Source organism: Rhinatrema bivittatum, chromosome 8 (genome assembly GCF_901001135.1).
Source record: "Rhinatrema bivittatum chromosome 8, aRhiBiv1.1, whole genome shotgun sequence".
NCBI lineage: Eukaryota > Metazoa > Chordata > Amphibia > Gymnophiona > Rhinatrematidae > Rhinatrema > Rhinatrema bivittatum.
Window position 1 is genome coordinate 156293785 of NC_042622.1, and position 26895 is coordinate 156320679.

A 26895-nucleotide genomic window follows, 5' to 3' on the forward strand; every position below is an offset into this window, starting at 1 on the left:
TATTACATTGCAAAGAGGTAAGGCCATGAAATATATCATGGAGTCGCTGAGGGCTGAAAACATTAGATACAAGTGGCTTTACCTATTTGGACTTTCCTTTACCATAAGCGAACACTCCTGTGTAGTGCGATCAACAGATGTCAGCGGAAGCTTCCTGAGGCTAAAAGGTATTGAAATTAAACGAATAAGGGCGCCACGCAATCCGGTTCACGTAAGAAGTGTCACACTGGCAGCGAGTTGGCAAAGGAGGCAAAAGATTGAGAAGAAACTCCAGCAGTGACTCTAATATGCTCAGCTCCGGCACCTGAGAACAGAGGGAGGCTACCCGCCGACTCTACTTGTTTTTTATGAATCCTATATCCTGGGAAGATCTGGTTTCTGGAACTTATATAGAGTGTTCTGGATTCTTTGTTGCTGATGCTTTCACATAATCTCCATGAACTGATTGTGAACACCCTGTGCCTCACGGGAGGCCCTCCCTGTTTGGTTTAATATGTATTCTGGGGAGAGCAAGGCGCAGCGTATATCAGTATCCCACTTTATATGGGCAGCCTATAGTTGGCCATGCAGGGAGGTGTCATTCTTCACGGCTATGGTGAGGCAAGGAACCTCACTAATTCTTTTGTTTCAGGGCGGGAGGGGGGGGGGAGGCTGGAGGAATGGTATACGCATGGTTGAAGGATGGGCCTACTGGCAGAAGCATTATCTCCTTTTATATGCTTTCAATGGCTGATATAATTCTTGTATCCCTCAATGGAAAGTGTCTTACTATACCTCGTAAGAGGCAATTGTTGTTTGAGGAAGCTAAGGCTCACCGCGCCTCTATATTTTTTATACAAGAGACACATCTACTTAGGAAAGATAAACATCTCCTCCGAAATAAGAACTATCCGCAGATATTTCTGGCCTCAAATCTAGAGGAAAGGGAAAAAGGTGGGGTGGGTATTATGATTTCCAAAGACTTGAAGGATGAAGTCCTGGAATGCAGGAAAGATAAAAATGGACGATTTTTAGCTTTGGTGGTCCAACTGGATACCGTATTAGTGACGTTGATCAATGTGTATGCCCCTAATGTTAACCCAGGAGAATTTTTTATGCACCTTGAACAATCATTGAGTGATTTTTTTAAAGGGACAGGTCTTGATAGGCGGGGACTTAAATTTGACCCTGAACCCCAATATGGACAACAGCCCCCCCCCCCCCCCCAGAGGGATGAATTAAAAAGCATAGACAACTTTTGAAGATGCTTTTGGACTCCTGAGGCTTGCAAGATATCTGGTGCCTAAAGAACCCCACAGAGAAAGAGTTTACTTTCTACTCCAGGGTGCACAGTTCTTACTCCTGAAAAGATATGTGGCTAGGCAGCAAGCCATGGGTTCAGGGCTGTAGGACCATAGATATAGGTTCATTTACATGGATGGATCATGCTTCTGTTGCTGGCTTTTATTGCCTTCAACAAGAGAAGCAAGGGATAAAATATTGGAGATTGAATAACTCCTTGCTGTTAGACAAACTAATATGTGAGGCTATTCAGGAAGATATCAAAGACTATTTCCACTATAATGACAACAGCGAGGTTTTGCCCAATGTCTTATGGGACTGTTTTAAAGCAATCATGCGTGATAAATTGATTTCTAGAGCGGCGGCAAAAAAATCCCAATCCCAGCAAAAAAGGTTAGAGTTGATGTGGTCCATACATCAGCTAGAGCAGAAACACAAGACACATGAGGGGTATAAAACACTCCGAGAATTAGACAGGGAAAGGAATAAGCTACAAGCTCTGCTATTTGGGGATATTCAGTACCAATTGGATAAATCTAAGCAGGCATACTTTGCCAAAGGTAACAAGCCAGGGAAGCTGCTTGCTTGGCAATTGAGGTGCCAGATCTCTCAAAGCCATATCCTAAAGATTAAAGACGGTAAAGGGGCATATGTTTCTGATATCAGCATAAGAGATAGATTTGTTCAGTTTTACAAAGTATTCTATACTAATGAACACCCTATATCAGAAGTTGATATTGTTGCGTACTTGGAGGGAATAACATTACCTGTTCTGTCTGGAGAACAATCACAAATCTTAGATGGGATGATAACACGGTGGGGGGGGGGGGGGGGGGGGAGATATTCAATGCTAAATCTTCTCTTAAACTTAATAAAGCTCCCGGTTTGGATGGATTTTCTGGACTCTTTTATAAGAAATACAGAGACCTGTTAATACCCTCTCCTATGGATCTAGCAGGGATTATTATGTTACCGAAACCTGGCAAAGATAAATCCCTTTGGGGCTCATATAGGCCTATATCTTTACTAAATCTGGATCTAAAAATACTAGCAAAAATTTTAGCTGTTAGACTGAATAGGGTACTGCCATCTCTGGTACATGTGGACCAGTCCGGATATATACCAGGAAGACAGGCGGGGGATAACATTCACAAAGTAGTAAACCTAATGTGGAGAGTCCGTGTGAGTAAAACTCCATCAGTTTTATTGGCTGTGGATGCAGAGAAAGCTTTTGACCGGGTCCACTGGGGATTCTTGTTTAAAGTATTACAAAAGGTGGGCCTGGGTCAAAATTTCCGAACTTGGCTGAAGGCAATGTATACCTCTCATAAGGTCTGTATTAAAGTAAGTGGCTCGTATTCTAATACTTTTGAGCTGGGTAGAGGCACATGCCAAGGTGGTCCACTCTTGCCTTTACTTTTTGTCTTTTTATGGAGCCCTTGGTGACAACGATTAGAAGTAGTGATGACATTAAAGGGATCAGTGCAGGATGCTCACACTTTAAGATTTCCCTTTTCGCGGATGATATCCTGTTTTCAGTGGTCCACCCATAGCTATCTCTGCCAGTATTAATGCGGGAACTGGATAGATTCAGTGCCATCTCTGGCTTCAAAGTCAATATGAGTAAATCTGATATATAAAATGTTTCCCTACCTAAGGACAAGGCCCTTAGGCTTCAGGAGAATTTCCCCTTTAAATGGGCACACATAGTATTTGATATCTGGGAATCCATCTAGGGACAGACTGGAAACAGTTATTTATCCTAAATTAAATTCCGTTATTAGAACAGACTTCTAAAGATCTGGATATTTGTGCCCCTTATTTTCTCTTGGCTGGGTAGAGTGACCATTCTCCCTATGTGGCTTTACCTTTTCCAGATTCTCCCTATAGAGGTCCCAGTTAAATTCCTGAAATCTTTACATACAAAAGTTTTTCATTTTATCTGGAGGAGGTGTCCACCTAGGGTGGCAAGAAGGGTGTTATTTCGGCCTAAACGAATGGGGGGATTAGCTCTGCCCAATTTTATGCAGTACTATATCGCAGCATAACTGAGAGCGGTATATGAGTGGTCCTCTAGATCCTATAGGAAACAATGGATATATATTGAACAAATGGACGTACCGGTTGAATCCTTATATTTTAGAATTTGGGGGCCTGCCAGTAAGGGGAGGCTTTTGCCCTGTTCCTAATCCCTTTACCAATCTGACTATGGAAGAGGTGGAGGTCTGCCCTAATGAGACACTGAGTCTCTTTCTCCTTTGGTGCCATTGGGTCTTTACAAAGGGCAATACTCATTGACTAACTTGGGGAATAAATTTAGAAGATGGATTCAGGCAAGAGCCTGGTGCTGTGGGTCCCAGAAGAAGGAGGTAAGGCAGTGGGAGAAGAGAGGCGCTGGAGATAACCAATAGCAGCCCCATGCTTTCTAGGAGGTTGGAACTCCCGACTACCCTCCCGAAGACGGTGGTCGATTTTGCCGGCCAACTCAATGAGGGACTTCAGGGACTCAAGGAATTCATAAGCTGCCAGTTCATCCTTTATCCGAGATGACAGTCCTTCAAGGAAGATAGGGCATAGACAATCCTCTCTCCAATCGAGTTCCATGGCCAGAGTCCAGAATTGTATGGTGTAGTCAGTGATGGAGTGAGTCCCCTGATGAAGAAGAAGGTGATCCAAACTTGAAGCAGCCTGGCGACATGCAGGGCCACTGGAAGCACTAGGCAAACTAGGCAGGGGCTTAGGGCGCCAGGGTCCCAGGGGCAGCAGCCAGGGCAGCAAGAGAAGAGACAACCACTGCTGTAGTGGTGGTAGTAGCAGCTCAGCAGCTGCTGGCAGGATATTTCACCGACGACCAACAAGAAACCTGTCTGTCCTCACCCAACCCGACTACTGGCTCGAGTCAAACTAGTTTGACTCGAGCCAGTAGGGGGCGGCTTGATGAGGAGAGAGCGCGGGCGCAAGGTAGAAGGTTCAGTGCTGATTGAAGAATAATGTGCATATAGCACTGAATGATAAAACCCTGGCACCATTTCAGATCCCCATCGTACTGGAGGGGTACAGGCAATGGAATAGAGGGGCGACTGGTAGTCGGTGGAGTGGGTGGAACAGGCATGGGTCGCATCAAAGCAGCTGGAATAACTGTGGATTCTAGCTGGGCATGGAGACATTCCATGGAGGCTGTTGAAACCTCAGGAAAGTGCTGCTGTTTCAGGATCTTGTCCGGGCCGGTGCGACTTGGGATTCGCGGCGGCCTGTAAGCGCTGCTCCTCTTCTGCACGCGCTGATGCTCCTCCTCCTTCCTGCCCACGCGGCTCCGGCAATGTTTACTTCCGGGGCCACACAGGCAGGAAGGAGGAGGAGCATCAGCACATTTAAACGTGATTTTTTTCTTCGGGCCATGGTGACGTGACCCTCATCACGGCCCTGCCCATCTGCCTGTCGCTGCGCCGCATGAGCCTCCCTGCGCCCGGGGGCATGGGGGAGTGGAGGGATACTAAAAAACTAATTTTAAAGGGTCGGGCTGTGTTTTGGGGTTAATTTCCCGATAGTCCACGAAACGCTGCACGTGTCAGCAAAAACGTCTCGGCGTGTCACCTCTGACACGCGTGTCATAGGTTAGCCATCACAGGACAAGCCCCCTCTCCCAAGGGCGCACAAAGAAAAAGGGAATGTGTAAAAGGCTCACCTCTAACACATTAGGCCCTGGAAGTAAATCCAAAAGCAAAACCTGCCTGGCCTCATGTTAAGCTCTTGTAAGCACACAGAATGACACATCTGCAAGGTGAAAGCAAGCAGAGTTGGAAATGTACATTGCTTACTAATCTGTCTATCTACTGCTGATCGCTGCTCGGTAAGCTGACGGCATGCACGTGCCACTCACCACCGTATCCAGCCACACTAACAGCAGCTCGCCAGCCCCGCTGTGGCAGCAGCAGCAGCGGACGCTCGCTCAGCATGTTGCTGCTGCTCCCTCCAGTCCCTCACATTGCCTGCCCAGTAAGTGCTGTGGAGGCAGGAGTCCTGCTGATTCCCCCACTCATGCTTCTTCTGCTACCAGCCCTCTCTGTACCCTGGGCTTTGGAGGTGGGGGCTGGGGCACAAGGCGGCAAGGGAAGGACTGGTGGGGAGTGGTTTTGGGAGTGTGCTAGGGTTGTAGGGGGGGGTCAGAGTGTCCTGGGTTTGGGTTAGGGAAGAGTGTCAGGAGTTTGCTGGTGCCAGACTGAGCAGGGGAGAAAAGCCTGCTGGGATGGGATGGGACTGTGCAGGGTGGAGGGCAGAGTGAGATGAGTTTGAGATGTGGAGGTCAAGGGAGGAAAAGTGGAAAGGAGAACTGGGGTCGTGTGCTGGGTCAAGCTGGGGAGCGGGGAGCCCAGCTTGCTGGGGTCAGGCTAGGGAGGGGCACAGCATGTACTGGGGTTGGAAGTGTGCTTGGGGTCAGGTTAGGAAGGAGGGCTGGGGAGAGGGAAAGGGAAGGGGGTCAGAATGTGCCAGGTCGCGCTGGGAAAGGGAATCAGAGTGTGCTGGGGCTGGGTTAGGGGATCAGAGTGACTAGGATTGGACTGGTGAGGGGGAAGGGAATGCTGGGGTTGAGTTGGGAAGGGGAATCAGAGTGGGCCGAGCAGAGGGGAAGGAAGTGCTGGATCAGGCTGGGGTGGAATGGGGAGGATAGGAGGAAATAGGGGCTTCTATAGAATTTTAACAGGTTTCAGCTCTTGATTTAGGGTTGAAGGAACCCTAACTTCAGAGATTGTTGTAGGAGGATGTTGTGAGGCTGGTATGAAAGAAAGCTTCATTACAAAACCATTTGTAAACAGCTCCAATGACATATATTTACTGCAGACAGTTTGAAAGGTGAAAAAAATGGAATGGTACCTGCACAGCAGCCATTTTGGAACCTTTGGTTATTTTGGATTTCTGGGCCACCATGGGAATGTCTATATATCCACATTTCATCAGTACTACATTACCTATGTGTATGCAAAATCACACATGTAGAGATCCTGCAGCCATGCAGAATAAACCAATCTTTTGCGGAGAGGAAACTCCCCCATGAGGGAGTGGTAAATGGTGAGTTCCTCTGGTATATAAACTCTAACCACCATTTTATTGTGTGGAAGGTTTTACTTTCCCTTTGGGGCAGGGGTGCATGGCATGTTTCTAGCTATCCCCTATTCTGATTCAGGTCCAGGTCAAGACCTCTGCAGCTTCTCAGACGTGAACCCTGGGAAGAATGTTGAGTCAGAGAGCTTCCTTTATTTTTGAAGAACCACTTTTAAAGAACTGTTTCTTTGCTGAGCTGGTAGCTTTCCACCCTCCTTGACTCATATACGTTTTCCTTTTTTCTGTAAAAGGACTTTTATTTTACTTTTTCTGTGATCCCATTAACTAGGGGCTCAGCCTTTTCTTTTGACATTCAAAAGGGAGAGATTTCCTCACTGAGAAGGAACCTAAAATCCTCTGTGGGATTATTTACAGCCATCCAAGAGAGAGGAGAAGGGAGGGGATAGAGGAGTTGGAATGGACCCCTTTAAGGGCTGGCCAACATCTATTGACGATCTTAGGCGGAGTACAAGTATCCTTTTGATACTATGAAGTGCAAGGGAGTTGAAAGAAAACAACTGGCGAGGTAGGTCACGTGACTGACTTGGACACTTAACTCATCTGTTTCAATGGAAGAGAAGCTTACAACTGACAGCAATTCAGTAAAACTATTGTTGGAGACCAGCTCAGTGTGTTTTACTGCATAGTGATATCAGCATGCGTCCATGCTGTGTAAAAGAACTTTATTCTGGGAAATAACTGAATGCAATGCACAGGATCTAGAAGACTTGACTTCCCTCTACTCAGGGAATCCTGGAGATTAATGTGATTTGCCATAAAGGGAAGTATACTGTTGATGATTATGTTTGAGAATCTCTATCCGGGACTATCAGCGCAGGAGTTAACACACACTTGTTTCAAAATCCCTGGGTTTCCTGATTCATTTTGCAGTAGTTACTGTGGGGCTCTCTAAACTACATTTCCCATAATGCAAACAGTGCTGTTAGATCAAGAAGTGGCTGCTGCTCCCCTTAAATATCTGATGCTGTCCCTTGCAGTCTTCCAGAGTGGGAGCAAGGGCAGGTGGGGAGAAGGTGATGGAAGAGAAGGGGCAAGGAGAATGAGGAGGGGAGCCAGCCAGAGGGGGTGATTAGGGGAAACTCATTCATATCTGCATTCTTTTCTATTTCCCCATTCCCTCTTTCCTCCCTGTTTCTCTTTCCTTGGGCTTCTTTCTCTTTTCGTCCCTTCACAAACAGTCTCCCCTCCTTTCTCTTTCCAGGTTTCTTGTTTCCCTCCAGCTTTTTCTGGCCCTGTTTCCCTCCCTGTCTCTGACCTCTACTTTTCCACTTTCTTTTCTTACTATTTTTTTTTAATTAGGAAATCTTTTACTATGTGTTTGTTGCTGTATTTCTGCAAACCGTTCTCGGGTCACTCTTTTGAGATATCAGTTTATTAACGATAATCAGCTGAGAAATAAATCTTGCCAAAGCATTAGACGATGAAGGTCTTCCAGCCTTTTACATGTGCAGAGCCAGAAAGAAGCAGGCAGCTGGATTAGCTGGTTTCAGGTGTTTGGAAGAAGGGCTCCTGCTCTGTTTACAGATGATTTGCATTCTGTGGCTTATCGGATCTCTCAGGAAAGAGGCAGAACTGAAGCCTCTATCTCCCCCTCCATCGCAGCCTCCTGTGGTGTGGGGAGAGGATGAAATTCGTTATCGGCTTTCTTCTTCCTCCATTAGCGCATTTTCTGTGTGGCAGGACACTGGGAGACCTTCTGCTCGGCACCAGCAGTGACTAGGATGAGTCTGAAATTCTCCTGAGCTCAGCTGAAGTTGCACAGAAAGCGGCAGGAGCAGCTCAGCTCTCTGGTAAGCTATGGAACCTACCCAGAGCAGGAATCAACCATGGAGCGTAGCTGAAAGAGGTTGCTCATGTTCACTTGTACTTTTCTGCTCTTTCTAGAGGACTTTAACATAACGTGTGCGCTTTCTCTTTGAATGCACATGGCAAACCTGTAGGATACCACGTCTCACCCCCCTCCCCCACCTCACCACCAGAGCATTCTGTGCAGCGAGATGAGCTTCAGAGGGCCATCTGCTTCTCACCATCTTTGCATTTGAGTTTTTCTATTTTGTGCTCTGCTGCTCTATCACAGTGCATGCATGTGCCTTGTATGTTTGTGTTTGAGGCTGGCAGACACTCAACATTAGTTTTATAAACACTGGAAGCGCCATGCAGCAAACATGCAGGGTACATCCAGCTTAGCTAAGGAAAGTCAGGCTGTGTTCTCTTCCACCACGCAGCAGCAGAGGTAAAACTGTTTTCCTCCAAGCTGTGTGGAATCGGGAGGACACTGTTTAAAGTTCTCTTTAGGTCAGTAGTGTTGGAATTGTGCGGACAGGAACATGGAATGGATGAGATCCATTTTTCAGCGTTTCACCTTATTCGAGTAGGGTCCGACAGAACAGTGAAATGTGAGCTCCCTTTGCTTGCTGGACAGCAAGTCAGTTCTGCACTGATGTATCTGGGGTCACCCCAATACTACTGAACTTGAGTTCTTTCCCGGCAGCGTTGTTTATAAGCTGATTTACTCTTGAGCATGATGTTTGCATGCTCATTTTTTGTCATGCACAATTCAGCAGTGCTGGAGTCCCTTGTTGGCAGATCATTTTATTTTGCATAATAGACACTTTAAAAATTATATGGCAGATACTTGTCCTGAGATGTAATAGTTAATATTCAGTGACTCCAAGCAACCTCTTCTTCCTGCAGCTGTGTGTAATGCCAAGCAACAGACCTGGGCTCCATTCCTGACTGGAGACTCCTACTCTTCAGGCTGTGTGCTGGGCGTGCAGTATTCATACTTTGGTTGGCTTCTGGTGCTGTGGTGTGGTCTCTGTTTATATTGTATTCATACTCTGGATATCTCTTCGTGCTGCTGGTTTTTTTTCTCTGATGTCTCTCTTAGCCTGTTCATACTGTATTCATATTTTGAGTGTCTCACATTGTTGCTGTCTCCTCCCCTGAGGTCTCTGTTTAGTTCTTCCTGTTGTATTTATTCTGTGGGTGACTCTGGTCACAGCTGCGCCCCCCACCTCTGTAGCTGTTTGTGCTGAATTCATACCATAGGGTGGATTCCTAGTACAGAATCCATGCAATATTAGGTGGATGTCTTTGAATCTCTGGTGAGGAGAATGTTCTACTAGTCAGGCATTCACACATTTTGTGTATTAATTCTGAAAATTCACGGTAAAAGACATTCAAAATACCTCACAGGTTTGGGAAGAACGGTGGATTGTGAATGTAAAATGTGTTGGCACAAGTGTTTTTTACTTCTGGTGACAGATGGAATTTTAAAACATTATGCATGTAAACAGCATATGCAGAGGTATTGGATATTTTATGAAAGTGAAAAATATGTGCGCATTTTCACTTATGTGCACATAAGTAAAAAGATTGTATAGGGGAATTCCTGGGTGGGGCTAACGGTTACCTAGGCTAGTTATTCTTCTAAGACATACATGTATATTTTCTAACTTATATATATATATATATATATATCTGGCATAAGGGACAAGAAATGTGTTTATTGTGTAATACTGACTGGGTGAGAGGTCTGGGTGAACTAGGAGGGTGAGTTCAGTTTGAGCCGGAAAAGAACGGGGAAAACTGGTGTTTTAGATTACACTGACTTCATTTTCATGCATAAAATACATGCACACACACATTTAATAGATGGATAAAATATGTGCTTTCAATGCATTGCATTTATTTGTGCATAAGCCTATGTATGTGCATATGTCCCAGGGTAAACATAAGTGTATTTTATAATATGATATTCGCTGGTTATAAAATGCTTGCGTACATCTATATGTAGCCATATATGAGCATATATGCTGCCATGTGTAGTTGTGTGGATGCTATCCTTCTTGTCTTATTTGGAGACTCAGGAAAACCCAATTTCTTATCTTTGGCTCTCATTCTCAGCTGCATTTTCTCTGGAAAGCTGTTTTAAAAATAATTTAATCTTTTACTTCTACAAGAGTTTTTTTTTCTCAAATAAAACTAAACACTTCATCACCTAGAGCCAGAGCTATATTTAGTCAGAGGCAAGTGGCTAGGGAACAACATTCTGAAGGTGCCCCAAAACTGGTCTTCTCCCCGCTAATCCTTGATTTCTGGGGGTGAACCTCCCACCACAGTCCTTTGCCTATGGGTGCCTTATTCTTAAATCCAGTCTTGCCTAGAGCACAACCAAACCTGTAGTTCTTTTAAAAGATATTCCTCTGGTTCTGCAGAAATATTCTCACATAAGACTGAAGTCAGATATTTTCCTCCCTGTTTCTTCTTTCATCCTCTCTCCTTTATTGCTCCTTTTATAGTTTATTCTTCCTTTCTCCTTGCTTTCCTTCAGCTGTCTGACTCCTCCATCTCCTCTTCCTTTTCCCTTATTCGTTTCATCTCTCCTGTTGTACTTTCCATCCCTCCATCTTCTTTTCTGTTGCTCTCGCTTTCCATTTTTCTCTCACACCTTCCGTCTTTTCTTTTGCCTAAGCCGTGGGCTGGAGATGAATGATTAGTGCCCTTTACTGCCCCTCCTTGCAGAAAAAGGTGGTGGGACAAGTTCAGAGTCTACATGTGTGGACATGCCCCTCCGTCCTGGGTCTGGCTCTGGCACTATTCAGTATTTGCATTCATGACTTGGAGGTTGGTATTGCGAGCACACTTAGAAAACTTGCTGACAACACTTTGATGGACAGGCCTAGAATTCCAAATAATACTAACAAATGGGATACATGATCCGAAATAAGCAGGGTGACATTAATCAAGGACAATGACAAGGTGTGCCATTTAGGAATGAATAATTGCCAGTATATGCAAAAATACCAACTCGGGAATGGCTGAGCCGCAGAACTACAGGAAAATAGCCAGCGATTGTGGTAGTCCACAAACTGAATAGGAGTCAGCAGTGTTTTGTGAATTTTTATTCTGAATGTTTTATTGTCATCTTCTCCAGCATGGTTGTAAAATAAATACATAAATGCTGTTATAAAAATAGTTAAACATTGTACTGGGATGTATTAATAATACCACACACAAACTCCATGAAATATTTCTAAATATTTCTAAATATTTCCTGTATTTACCTAGATTAGTCCTGTCTTTACCTAGAGTTGGTTGGATACAACAGCACCTAAGGCCTAAAGCAACTAGAGTCTTAAACACTCTTCTACATATCCTTACTTAACTCTAATGTTACTACTCAAACTCCCCTTTACGTCGCTCCTCCTTCCCCCTCCTCCTTTTAATTATAGGTAAGTTACATTGCTTCCTGGTATCCTCCACTCTGTCAGCCCTCATCTACTGCAATTGACTGACTGCTACACTCAATACAAAATACAACCTCACTTTATACAACACACAAATACACATTCACTTTTACCTGTGCAGCCTCAATATGCTAAACATCCCAACACTCAGCTATTATAGACATAGACCTACTGCACCGCATGCCATACGACAACGATCATACCTCAAAAGCATTCACACAACCATGATCTCCCCACCACTCACTCAAATCATCGGCCTCACAGCACTCACACTCATCCTCTTCAATGCACAATCATTAAACAAAAAAACCTCTATACTTAACGACATCCTCTCAGACGAAACACCAGACATCTGTGCAATAACAGAAACATGGTTGAAAGACACTGATAATGTTCTCCTTAACCAGCTCCCCAACAATATATACGATATAGTCTCCATCCCCCGATTAAAAAAGAAAGGTGGAGGCATTCTCTTAGCCACCAACAAACAACTCAAACTCACACTCCAACCCATCCCCCCTCCAGCTAAATTAGAAATTGGCTTGTTCAAAGCCCCCTCTCTACAAATCTGCCTCATTTATGCTCCCCCTGGAACTCTTAACAACAGCCCTTCATCTCTCATTGAATATATAGCTAAAAATATCTCTATTGACTCCCCAGCTATTATCCTAGGAGACTTTAATCTCCATGTCAACACAACACCTCATACACCTAGCTGCTCCTCCTTCCTGGAAGCCATGAAATCACTAGGATTCAAGCAAATCATAAACATGCCCACACATAAAGCTGGTCACTCACTCGACCTCATCTTTACAAACCGTCACTTCGTAACTGATTCTCTATCATGCACACCCATCCCATGGTCTGACCACTATATCATAAGAACATCCAACACTCTTCAAAGACCGCCGCCCCTCCCAACCTGCTCTACCACTATACAATACCGAAAAACATGCAATAGAGACGAGCTTACCACAGCTCTATCCAACACCCAGTTTAACCTTGATCTATCAAATGCTGACACTGCTTTAACTTCATGGAATGAATACACCCTCTCAGTTGCTAATAACATTTGCCCCCTCATTACAAAAAAACTCTCCTCTCAGAAAATACAAAAAAACCCTGGTACACTCCCACACTAAAAGACCTAAAACAAGCCCTTAGAAAAGCTGAAAAAAATTGGCGTAAAGAACCGACACCTACTCTACTTGCACGATACAAAACTTCCCTGCAAAACTATAGTGAGATGATCAACAATGCAAAAAAGAATTTCTATGCTGGTAAAATACATCAATTTCAATTCAATCCAAAAATATTGTTTGAATATGTCACTTCACTTACTAACCTCACTCCAAATATCATACCAGAAGAAGAAGCCAAAATCAAATGCGAACAACTGGCTTCTTTCTTTCAGGACAAAATTAACAAAATCATGACACGCTTCCCCCATAATCCCCACATGCCCCAATTCAATAACCTCTGTCACACAAAAGACTCTGCACCTCAGCTAACATTCTTTGAAAACACAGCAACAACTGAAATTGAATCCCTGCTCAAAAAAGCTAAACCCTCCTCTCACCCGTCTGATACCATCCCCACAAAACTCCTACTCACTGTCCCTGATCTAATAGCCAGCCCCATTTCTAACATTATCAATACTTCCATCGAATTTGGACAAGTACCCAACTCTCTCAAATTTGCTATCCTTAAACCTACTTTAAAAAAACCTAAGCTCGACCCATTAGACCTTGCCAATTACCGCCCTATTTCTAATCTCCCATTTATTGCTAAAATCCTAGAAAAAACTATCAACCGTCAACTCAGTGACTATTTAGAAGAACACCAAATCCTCTCTCCCTCACAATATGGGTTTCGTAAATTACATAGTACTGAAACTCTTCTCTTATCACTGTCTGATTACCTTCTCAAAAGCCTAGATAGAAATCAACTACATCTTCTAGTAATCCTGGATATTTCAGCGGCTTTTGATACCGTTAACCACCAAATTCTCCTCCAACGCCTACAAGAGATTGGAATAACTGGTACCGCTCATAACTGGTTTACTTCCTACCTGTCCAATCGTAATTATAAAGTCAAAATTGGCAACCACCTATCAAAAGAAATCCCCCTGAAGCAAGGAGTCCCGCAAGGCTCTTCACTTTCATCTACCCTTTTTAACATTTATCTTCTTCCGCTTTGCCATCTCCTCGCCAACCTTAAACTTCCACACTTTTTGTACGCTGATGATGTACAAATTCTTATTCCAGTAACAGAATCTATATCCAAAGCCCTTGAAATCTGGGACACTACTCTCACTGCTATCAACAATCTATTAACCTCCTTACAACTTGCCCTCAACTCCACAAAAACAGAACTCATGATCATATCTCCTCCTACTCCATTACATACTTCGCCTACCTTACCTATAACACCAACGCACATACAATTCTCTCACCAAGTCCGAGACCTAGGAGTCATTATTGATGACCAAATGACCCTCAAAAAATTTATCAGTGCAATCCTTAAAGAATGTTTTTTCAAATTACATACACTCAAAAAATTGAAACCCTTGCTTCACGCATCTGATTTCCGGACAGTTTTACAAGCCATGTTGTTTTCCAAAACAGATTATTGCAATTCACTCCTCCTAGGCCTACCTAAAAATGCCATCCGCCCCTTACAAATTCTGCAAAACACTGCAGCCCGTATCCTTACCAACACAAACTCAAAGGAACATATTACGCCAGTTTTGAAGGACCTTCACTGGCTCCCCATTCAATATCGCATACAGTACAAGACATTAACACTGATCCATAAAGCCCTCCACAATCCTGAAATGAAATGGTTTAATAATTCACTGCAATTTCAAACTTCTATTAAACCTACCAGAAATCAATACCTCGCCACATTACAGACCCCCTCACCCAAAATATATAATCATGCCTCCACCAAAGCACGAGCGCTTTCCTTTGCTGGCCCATTGTTATGGAATACCTTGCCCACTGAACTGCGCCTTGAGCCATCTCCCAAAACTTTCAAGCAAAAACTCAAGACATGGTTATTTACACATGCCTATACCTGAAATATATATGTCTTTCTTCCCCTTTTTATGCCCTGCCTTATTTACCCAACACCCCCTTTCTCTACACTATCTCTAATTTCCCCTTTTTTTATGTCCTTACTGTAAATACCATTCCATACTTTTGCTCTTAATTGCACCTGAAGCGCTTTCTCCCCTCTCTTATCACTCCTAATTATAACTCCATCTCCTCCTAACCTGTCCCTAACCTCATACCTAATTTCCTAAAATCCCTTTACTTTCCAGCTCTGTTTAACTCAGCTCAGTTAATCCTAAATGATAGTTCTGTTTTAAAAGATTCTACTTGTTTTATGTTTAAATATATATATTCTTGCTTTTGTTAAATGTATAATGCTTATTTAATCCTGTTAAATGTATAACGCTCCGGCGTAAGTTCCTGTTCATTGTACACCGACGTGATATCTTTGATGAGCGGCGGTATATAAAAAACTATAAATAAATAAATAAATAAATAAATAAATACACAACTTTGTTAAGGTAGTTACTGAAGTACCATGTCCAGTTTTGAGCACCACACTTCAAGACTAACTTCAAGATTTTTGTAAAAGTCAAGGAAAAAGCAACCAAAAAGATAAATCCAGACAATGTGTTCTGTGGGAATATGTTGAAGGAGTTAGGTTTGTTTAGCCTAGAGAAGACTGAGAAGTGATAACAATATTTAAATACTTCCAAAGGCATTATGCAGAGGATGGTGATCAATTCATTGTTTGCCGTCTTTCCTTGAACAGGACAAGAGGTAACAAGCTAAAATTGTTGCAAGGGAGATTTCAGTTAGACCCTAAAAGAACAAAAACAGTGGGACACATTACCATGGGGGTGAAATGGAGGTTTATAAAAGCAGGAGAGATACACACTTGTCTGGTTTGATATAAGTGAAGTGGAGCCTGCCTGGAGGCAGAGGGGCTGTGCCCCTGCTTGCTTGCTTCGCTCACCAGCCCTATGAGTGGGCTCTCTGCTCTAGAATCCTTGTTTGTGCCTAAGTGGAAAATGCAAGCTGGATAGGGCAAGTGACTTTGATGTCTTTATTTCTTTCGTTATTTTACATGTTTTGCATACCGTCTTTCCAAACGATGCCTGCAATGGTATACAACTTTCTGAAAGTAAAATTATCCCGAAAGTAGCAGAAACACTTGAATCAATACTAAATGGGAAAAATTCCGCTAAATGATAGAGGCTTCAATTGTATGTAAAGAGTGACCATCATACAGCGCCCTTGCAACTGGAAGCTTATACTGAACAAGCTTAGCGGAATTTTTTCCCAGCGCTATAAAAGCTCGCTCAGTATAAGCTTCCAGTTGCAAAGGCGCTGTATGATGGACACTCTTTACATACAATGAAGCCTCTATCATTTATGGCATACAACTTAACATACATAAGACAAAATAAGATTAATAAATGAAATAAAATAAAATAAACTCAATAAACACAAGGTAAAAACAAAATTACCAAGCATTGCATAACTCCTAGAAAATCAGTAACATAAAAAGTTCGCCTTCACTATTTCAACTGACATCATATGCCTTCTTAAATAGCCAGGTTTTCAGTTCACATTTAAATGTAAATTTCTTTCCATCAGTTAATGTGTGCATTGAAAGGAAGGGTGGGGAGAGAGCCTTAAAATTCTGCACCCCACTTGACTGAATATACCTGGATGTTAAGGAAAAAGAGTGATAACTGCATGACAGTTTCAAAAAGTGAATTTTATGATTCCATTAGCTGGATGTGTACATTATCAGTGGCGTGTACCTGGCTCCCTTGGGGATGGAAGAATGGGAGTAGGTGCGTGTGTGTGTGTGTGTGTGTGTGTGTGTGTGTGAGCATTCAGTGGGGAAGGGTGTAGGTCAGAAGGTTTGCAGAGGGTGTGTGAAGGTGGGGCTGGGGTGCATGTAGGAGGTCTGCCTTGTTGGGCTGGTGTAGGGGTGTGAGTAGTGGGTGGTGCATGGGCGCTTTTTCCCCTTGCACGCTGCATGCTCTCCCCCTATTCCTCTCCTCCCCACCTGTCTAGGAATAGTGTGTATGTGTTGTAGTAGTGAGTGGTGGATGTGTAAGTAGTATCAGGAGGTGAGTGAAGTGTGTGTTGGGGGGGGGGGGGAACCCACCTCCGTTTCCACCCACCCTCCCTCTCCTCCCCTGTGTGAATGTGTCTGGATGCTGCACTCCCCATTTCCCCCCTTGTGTGTGTTTGTTGTGGGAAAGCGAGAGTGAGTGTGTGTTGGTGGATGGACACTTTCCCCCTTGCAATCTTCACAGACTCCCCCTCCCTACTGTGTTTGGGGGGGATGAAAGGAAGTTTTTTATTTAAAAGGATTTATATACCGCAAAATTGGGCAGAGACCTGTCGGGCTAAGCGGTTTACAAAAGTGTGTGTTTATGGGGCTGGTGTGAGTGGTATTAGGGATGAACTGGGATTGTGTGCCTGTCTGGGGGTGAGTAAGCTGGGGTATTTATTTATTTTAAGCTTTTTTTATACCGACTTTCGTGATACAAATCAAATCGGTTTACAGGGAACAAAGATCTTAACAATAACAGTACATGTTAAACTATACCTAGAAGGAGAAAAAGTTACAATAAAACAAGGGAATACAACTGGGAACTGGAAAAGCAGGGGGGAGGAATTCGATAACTAATTACAGTTATGTAAGTGGTAGGAACTTGGGAGGCCTACGTTTAATCTGTGTCATGGCTATGCTATAGCAATGATAGTCTAGGATCAAGGGAAGGCTTGACCGAATAACCATGTCTTGAGTTTTTTTTTTAAAAGTCAGAAGACAAGATTCCTGTCGTAGGTCCAGGGGTATGGCATGGTTGTTCGATGCACAGCTTTGTTTGGAGGGGCGTGTAGAGATCCCTTATAAGCTTCCCTAATAGGACTAGCCATGTTTGAGCGGGAATTGCAGGTCAAGGGGGACCTGATGGTGGATGGTGTGTGTGTGTGTGTGCGCACTCCTTTTCAAAACTTTGCCTCTCCACTCCCCTCCTCCCTCTGAGTCTGTAGGGAGTGGGTTGTGTGTATGTATTATGGGTTGGTGTGAGTGACTGGTCCATGTTGAAGAATAACAAGCTGTGTGCGCATGTCTAGGAGTGGCTGGGCATGTGAGGTTTTATGGATGGAGAAATTGGGGGTGAGGTGGGGATGAGTGTGTGGAGGGGAGTTGGGGGAGGTTGGGCTGTGCATGTGGGAGGGAATTGGAGGTTGGGGGTGTGTCTTGGGGTGGAAATGCAGATATGTGTGTGGGGGTGCGCATGTGTGTGGGGGTATGTATGTATGGAGAGAGGGTGGGAGTGTGTGTGTGGGTGGGAGAGTAGAGGGTGTGGGCATGGGAGAACAGTGGAGGTGTCTTGAGGGGACTGCACTCCTCCCCCTTTTTCCTTCCAAACCACCACCTACTCCTCCACTTCCTCCCCAACCCCCACTCTCCTTCCCCTTCCTCCTTTCTTTTCCCCTTTCACTCACACTTTCCCCTCCCCTCCACTTTTACACTACCACTTTTCCTTTCTCTCTCTCCCTCTCCCTCTCCCACTGCCCCTTCCCCTTTCACTTTCTCACTGCTCCTTCCCCTTTTGCTTCCCCCTTCCACTGCTCCGTACCCCAGCCTCCTCCCCTTTCAATCTTCCCACTACTTGCCCCTTTCCTAGTCCCTCCCATCTGGGCTGCAACATTATCTGGGAAAGCCCTTCTGCTGCCTGCAGTGTTTCTCTCTGTGCTGTGCTGGTGGGGCTCGGGGAAACCCCACCAGTTCTTTCTCTGTCAGTGAGTCTTTTTTTTTTTGTTTCATTTTGCTGTTGTTGCTGGGAAATCCCCACCAGCTGCTCTGCTGCCTACATGGTTGCTTTGCTTTTGGCTGACTGAGTCTAGGAATCCCCATCATGGTTTCCTGTACCTGCGCAGCGCCGCAGCTGTACTCTCTGGCCCCGCACTGTGGATGTTAGCACTCCTGCCTTACTGCCTGCAGCTCCTCCCTCTGATCCAGGTGAGGTCATGGCCTCGTGCATACACAGATGCAATGCAATGATTATTGGGAGCCTTGAACATTTTTATAATATAAAGAGAAAAACTTCCAGTTCTTTGACAAGCAAGCCTGAATTAGCCATGACATGTGGGTGTCTTCGTCTAATGGCACCGAATGGACCCTTCTGACTGAGCATGTGCAGGAATTCCCACATGCGTGCTGCCTTGTGAGCCTCTGTATTTTTTTCATCCAAGCTCCAGCCTAGATGTGTACCCTTTCTCTCTGTGATTTTCTTAATTGATATTTCTTGCTATTATTGTTTGTTCTAATTTTTTCAACTCTTACGTTGGCTCGCTGCACTTTTCAGTGCTATTTAATAGAAAGAACGGTGCCATTGATGCACTGGTTCCTGGCACTTTTGACATACCAGCTCCCAACACTGTCAAGGCATCTAGCATCAATGTATGCCACAAACTGAAGGCATTTCTTCCTCCTGGGGGAAGCAGCTCTGCATTCCTACAGCCACTCCTCGATGCAGAGGAGTGCATACATCATCTTATCTGATCATTATATGAAGCATTTGACATGACCTCTTGCTCCTCATCAGCCTTCATTGAAGCATGCTGGATGGCTTGGTTGAAGGCCAGCAGCTTGCGCAACCATGTCCACGATGTTACTGGACATCCCCTGCCTCGGAGCAACATGTAGCAGTTCAGTCGCTCTCAAAGGGAACAAAATAGTCCACTTCAAGGCATCCGTACGTCACATTTATTTTATTTATGCGTATTTAGCTCTCACCTTTTCATTGTAGCTCAAGACGAGTTATAGTCAGGTACAGTAGGTAAATTTTTGTTTTTTCAGCGATGCCCCTTCTGGCAATTCCAGCATTACCGGGCTCTATCTCTGCTTTCACCAGAGCATCAGTTTCCAACAAGAGGCCATCAGCATGAAAGACAAAAACAAAAAGTGAAAAGGAAGGTTCAGCCTAAACCTGGATCAAGTTTTTGAATAGCCTCCAAAGCAGCAGTCATGCTCTCCTGCAGGATTCATGAAAACTGAAGAACAGGAAACAGCATAATCACTGGCAAATTAGATGCAAAGCATTGATAAGGAAGGCAAAGGCAAAATTTGCAAAGAAACATGCTATGGAAGCAAATGCTCATAGTAAAAACTATTTCAGGTACATTTGAAGCAAAAGGCCTGGGAGGGAGTCAATTGGACCATTTAGATGATCGAGGGGTAAAAGAGGCAGTAAAGGGAGAACAAGACCAGAGTAGAGAGATTAAATGAATTCTTTGCTTCACTCATGAATAAACATATGGATAAAAGTGAGTCAGTTGATATTGTGTAGCTGGATTTTCAGAAAGCATTTGACAAAGTACTGCATCAGAGAATTTGAGGAAATTAAAAAGTCATGGGATAGAAAGCAATGTTATTGTGGATTGAAAACTGGTTAAAATAGAAAACAGAGAGTAGGGTGAAGTGGTCAATTTTCTCAGTGGAGGAAGGTGAATAGTGGAGGGTTCCAGGGATCTGTACTGGGACCTCTGCTTTTTAACATATTTATGAATGACCTAGAAATGGGAACAGTCAGTGAGGTAATCAGATTTGTTGATGATATGACATTATTCAAAGTTGTTCAATTCCAAGAGGATTATGAGAAATTGCATAAGAACATACGATTTCTCATATTGGGTCAGACCAAAGGTCCATCAAGCCCAGTATCCTGTTTCTATCAGTGGTCACAAGTACCTGGTAGGATCCCAAGGGGTAGATAGATTTTAAGTTGCTTATCCCAGGATAAGCAGTGGATTTCTGCAACTCCACCTTAATGGTTTATGGACTTTCTCTCCAAGAACTTGTTCAAATCCTTTTTAAATGTAACTACACTAACAGTTTTCACCACATCTTCTGGCAATGAGTTCTAGAGTTTAGCTTTGTGTTGAGTAAAAAATATTGTCTCTTATTAGCTTTAAATGTATCACCTAGTATAGGGCTTCCCAGACTGTGGATCAGGACCCCAAATGGGGTCACAAAACCTTCAGCTAGGGTCACAAGTTCCTCAAATAGCAGTGCTCTTCAGGAACTAGCAGCAACTAGAGATGTGAATCGTGTCCTCGATCGTCTTAACGATCGATTTCGGCTGGGAGGGGGAGGGAATCGTATCGTTGCCGTTTTGGGTGTTTAGAATATCGTGAAAATCGTTTTAAAATCGTGAACCGGCACACTAAAACCCCCTAAAACCCACCCCCGACCCTTTAAATTAAATCCCCCACCCCCAAATGCCTTAAATTACCCTAGGATCCAGCGGCGGACCATAGCTAAATCGGGGGAAGGGGGAGGGTAGGAAAACCGGCACACTAAATCCCCCTAAAACCCCACCCCCGACCCTTTAAATTAAATCCCCCCCCCAAATGCCTTAAAGTACCCTGGGGTCCAGCGGCGGTCCGAAACGGGCTCCTGCTGTTGAAGCGTGTTGTCTTCAGCGGCGGCCATTTTGCAAAATGGCCGCCGCAAAATGGCGGCGGCCATAGACCAACACCGATTCGACCGCAGGAGGTCGCTTCCGGACCTCCGCTGGACTTTTGGCAAGTCTTGTGGGGGTCAGGAGGCCCCCCCAAGCTGGCCAAAAGTCTCTGGGGGTCCAGCGGGCGTCCGGGAGCGATCTTCACTGCCGCGAATCGTTTTCCGTACGGATAATTGGCGCCGGTACGGAAAATGGCGCCGGCAGGAGATCGACTGCAGGAGGTCATTCAGCGAGGGTTCCGGACCTCCGCTGAACGACCTCCTGCAGTCGATCTCCTGCCGGCGCCATTTTCCATACGGAAAATGGCGCCGGCCATACGCGTATGGCCGGCGCCATATTCCGTACGGAAAACGATTCGCAGCAGGAGATCGCTCACAGGACGCCCGCTGGACCCCCAGAGACTTTTGGCCAGCTTGGGGGGGCCTCCTGACCCCCACAAGACTTGCCAAAAGTCCAGCGGGGGTACGGAAGCGACCTCCTGCGGTCGAATCGTGTTGGTCTATGGCCGCCGCCATTTTGCGGTGGCCATTTTTGCAAAATGGCGCCGGCTGAAGACAACACGCTTCACAGCAGGAGCCCGTTTCGGACCGCCGCTGGACCCCAGGGTACTTTAAGGCATTTGGGGGGGGATTTAATTTAAAGGGTAGGGTCGGGGGTGGGTTTTAGGGGGATTTAGTGTGCCGGTTTTCCTGCCCTCCCCTTCCCCCGATTTAGCTATGGACCGCCGCTGGACCCCAGGGTAATTTAAGGCATTTGGGTGGGGGATTTAATTTAAAGGGTCGGGGGTGGGTTTTAGGGGGTTTTAGTGTGCCGGTTTTCCTGCCCTCCCCCTTCCCCCGATTTACGATTTTTGACGATAAATCGGGGGAATTGGTATTGTATCGTGGCCCTAACGATTTTTGATGATTTAAAATATCGTCCGATATATTTTAAATCGTCAAAAAACGATTCACATCCCTAGCAGCAACTTTAGTCTTGGAAGTCAGCGTGTGGCCTGTGACCCTGCATGCTTTTACAGGCCCTGCACTGTCCTGGCCCTACCATGAATTTCTGTGGTAACAAGAAGCCAATGCTCAAGGGATCAGGGATACTATAGGGTCTGTGAGCTTGTATGCTCACAGGCCCCATGCTGACTTACACTACCAATGTTTCTCCCACTTACCGATCACTATTGGACTTGGGCCCAACCAAAAGTGGAAGGATGGGCTTTATGGATGGGCCAGTGGAGTTTGCCAATGCGCTTTCTCTCATCCACCACTGAATCTACCCCAAAGAAAAATGTTGCACCTGGTATCAGACTGCCTTCTCTCTTCACCAGCTGTCATCCACTTTTGGTCTGGGTCCCATAGAAAAATAGTGCCACTGAACATGATCTGAGAGGTTTGGAGGAGGGGGGTGTTCAAAGGAAGGAATCAGATGCAGGAAGGGGTTTGAGGGTTGAATCAGCTGGAGAGGAATTGGCTGTAGAGGGTGAGAGGAGGAATGAAAACAGATCAACTGGAGGATGTAAGATACTGGGAGGGGGGAGGGCAGCATTGAGAGAAGGGGTGAAGGGGAGGAGGCAAGCCTGGGAGTTTAGAGGGAATGGGGGATAAGAGTGAGGCATGAATGGGAGAAGGGTTGACAGAGGATCAGTTGAGGTTATAAGAAGGTCTTGCGGGATGAGAGGATCAGCTGGTGGGGATGAAAGAGGGAATGGGTTGGGGAACTAAGGAAATGAAGGATATAAGATGGGATCAGCTAGAGAGGTGGTGGTTAAGAAAGAGGGTCCACTGGAGGGGAGGAGATCAAGAAAGCAGGTCCTCCAGACTAGGTGAAGACTGAGTGAGAGGGATCAGCTTAAGTGGAGTTATTGAGGGATAAGACACCTCCACTGACTTTTTTTCATCGTCTTCTGGGGTCATGTGAATTTTCAAGTGCTAAAATGGGGTGACTTTGGGTAAAACTTTGGGAAGCCCTGACCTAGTATCTTCATTATGTGTCTCATTGGAACAAATTTGGGAATGTGAGCCCTATCCGTTGTTGAGTTGACATGATTTGACCTGTATAACGTGGATCAGGCCTCAACAGATAGTAGCAGTCACACCCACAGGCAAAGCCCAAGACACTGGTCTTCACCTATAGCAACTCCTTTCTCCGCAGGTGAGCCCTTGGATTCTGGGGGTTGGCAGGACTTAAGCGAGAGCGGATACTTTGCAATGTGCAGGGCAGAGTCAATATCCAGGTAATGGTCAAGGCAGGCAAAGATCAATTAAGATCAGCGTCCAAGCAGAGGTCGAGACAGGCAGAGACCTAACAAGGTCAGAGGCGGTCTAGGTCAGCAACAGAAGGACAGTCCAAGGAAAGGCTGAGAGGAGAGGCAGGCAAGGAAAACAGGGCAGGAACACAGCAAGGCAAGACTGAACAAGACATGAACATTGGAAGGCAGGAACCAGACAAGGCAAGACCATGGCAGGAGACCTGTTGCTGAGGTGCTGGCTGGAAGCAGAGAACTTTGTTTTATATACTTAAAGAAGATATCATGTCATCAGCCAGCACCCCCAGGCCGTGATAGCACGGCCTATAAAAGAGCTCCCGGTACAGGAAGTACAATGCAAGGCCCTTGGATGCGGCACAGAGCAGGATGCTATGTTGGAGGCACTTAGCTGCAAGGGGAATTACACCCCTAGTTTTATACTTTAGAAAGAGTAAACACTGATCACTTTTACTTGTTCTACTCTCCATTAGTGCCCCCTCAATCATCAATTTTGTTCTTTATAATAGTTTTTAACACTTTGCCTGGCACGTATAGCTTTGAGTTCTCCATTGGTAAATGAACCATTATTCTCGCTTTAGTAATGCTAAGAAAGTATCATCACCTCAGGCTAGCATCCTTTCTACATTTGAGCATCCCAATTTACCAAAGGGATATATACTCCCAGGAATGTTTAAATTGCCAGATGAATTGCACCCATAATTATTTGAATCGCATCACATGCACAAAATGTTTTTTGATTAGGAGGAAAAGACTTCAGATGCCAAATCTGTGTGTTGCAGGCATGGATCCTTGGACTGAGGTAGAGTTGGTTCAACCTTCAGGAAGAGCCCTGCCAGTCCCCATCCTCAGCTGGCAAAACTGGCTGTGGCAGAGGCTGAACTGGAGCTTCACCTATACCAGCCCGCATTCCCTTTAGGTTGAGCCCTTAGGTGTCGGGGCTGGCAGGACTTAGGCGCGGGCCTCTGAGGATAAGGTGGAGATCTGTGAAGGCAGACGAGTCACAGGGCAGGGTCTAGCACAAGCATAGTGAGACAGACAGCAGTCAGGACAGGCAGTATTCAGACATGGTCGAGAATCAGGCAGTGGTCAGAGGCAGGCGGAGTTCAAATGTAGTCATGGGTCAAGCAGGCTGATGTCAGAACCAGATATCCATCCGAGGGAAGAAGGACGGATAGGCAGGCAGGCAGGAGAAGACACTGAAGAAATGAAGACTGATCACTGGACAAAGACAATGGAAAACTGACCACAGGATGAAGTCAAAGAACTCAAGAACAAAGACCAGGGACTGCCAAGATGAAGACCAGGAATGAAGACCTGGACCACGCTGAGCAACTTGCTCTACCAGAGGTAGTCGACCTATTGCCGAGGTGTGGACTGATGGGAGCAAGGCCCTTTTAAAAGCTGAAGGCAGTGACATCACAGGTGGGTGCAGCAGGGGATTTCTCACCGCAAGCCATTTAAATCTGAGGCAGATGCGCGTGCGCCTAGAGGTTACATTGAGCGCAGTTGGCGGCGGCAGCAGGCAGCATTAGGCCTGTTGGAGTGCGGCAGCTGGCTGTATCATCGTTCGGGGGGACTGCTGCGGCATCAAGGCTGGAGGTAAGCATGGCGGTCTGTGGTTTTGCCCCGCGGACTGCCAATCGCAACACTGTGAAACCTCACAGCCTTGGTAAAGGGCAAGATCATAAGTCAGAAAAACCTCCTATTTTAATTTTTTTTATGACACAGAAAACATACAAAAAACAGTATGAAAAGGATAAGAACAAGACATATGGCTTGTGAGTACAAATGGTACAAAATCATGAACAAAGAAGAAAAAAAAAAGAAACCAAGCATTCCCATAGCACAAAAAATCCAACTACTCCTCTGCACAAGAAGCATTTTTCCATTTCCAATACGCCCCCAAATGGACACGTATTGCTGTAAAGAATCATGAAGTGTGTGAGACATACGTTCCATGATTGCAGTGTCTGCAACTTCTTGCCTCCAATCGCCAAAGAATCAAAGATTTTGAGAAAATCTGCCAGGTCAGCAGGCTTTTGAAACAACCGATGATCACCATGCACCTTGATCTGCAACTTCACAGGATACTGCATGTCATATTGTAGTTGATACTTTCCCAAACAACGTTTTACTTCCCCCTAGCTTTGCCTCTTCTTTTGTACTCTCGCAGAAAAGTCGGGAAAAATAAAAATGTGTTTCCCTTAATAAAACAATTCCTTTTTCTGCCGGGCCTAGTCCAACACATGTTGCTTGTCAACAAAATTGTGCAACTGCACCACCATAGCCCATGGTTTACCTTGGGGACCTGGTTGCAGAGCGAGTGTTCTATAGGCCCTGTCTAACTTGATCCAATTGTTTTTCATCGAGAGGCCAAGAAGATCCGGCAGCCATTTTACCATGTAAGTTACTGCGTCACTCCCCTTCAATTTCTCAGGTAGGCCAACAATCCATAAATGATTTCACCTGCAATTTTCAAGATCTTTCATTTTTTTCTTCAAAACATTTAAAGGATTTCTCTAATTCATCCATCTTCTTCCTGTATTCAATGTAGGCATCTTCCAAATCTCAAACACGGAGATCTAGGCCCTCCAAATGCTCCTCATGCTCCTTAACAGAAGCATTCAATGTAGTCACCTTTTCCACCACTGTTGATAATATGGCGCAAGTACTCTTGGCCATCTTATTGGAAAAGGTGTCAAAATATTGCTTAAATGTTTTCCCAGAGGTCAATAATGCTAGAGAGGAGTCTCAAAGTTCTTTATCTGAGGAGGAATCATCCACTGCACTGCTAGCATCCTTTTCAGGTCCACCTTTATCCATCACCATCGACTTTTGTTTCGCCTTGTCAGCCCACATTTTTGTTATAGAGCATTTCCTAGATTCTTTAGTACTCATTTTGGCAAAATTTGTGTTGCTCTGCTGCAAATAAAGAAGGATTGTGAAGAGAGATGGACGAGAGTCCTCAAATAAGCTGCTCACCGGCCTACAGCACCACATCCTATTTTTTATTTGTATGCGAACCCTACCCTTTTTAACATTTTGTTTATTGTATCAATATGGTTCCTTAAAGAAATTTACTGATCTCTAGGCTGTCATTGTTTAATTTTTAAAAATTGCAAATATCTTCTAAGCTCAAAGTACTTTTGTACTTAGCTTTTGTGCGGCTTTAGTAAAATGGAAAACTTTCTCTACATCTGACTTTAACATTCAAAATACTCTGACCTGGCCAGTGTTTCGCCTTGGTGGCTGCATAGGGAGTGTAACTTTTTGCTTCCAGAATTCCAAAATAGACTGGGGTTTTTTTTAATAATAGCTACAAATGAAATTTGTTCATGGCCATCGCCTAGAGACAATTTATAGGAGTTTTCTGATTTATAATCTTGCCCTTTACCAAGTCTGTGATG

At 44.8% G+C, this 26895-nt stretch overlaps 1 protein-coding gene across 1 annotated transcript in view; it reads left to right on the forward strand.

The window, feature by feature from the left end:
- The first annotated feature begins 7526 nt into the window (after positions 1-7526).
- The window catches only part of TOR4A (torsin family 4 member A), a 91810-nt gene continuing 72441 nt past the window's right edge, over positions 7527-26895 (forward strand). The window contains exon 1 of the mRNA XM_029613248.1: positions 7527-8192. The gene's annotated coding sequence lies outside the window, so the exon portion shown is untranslated. The remainder of the gene's footprint in view (positions 8193-26895) is intronic.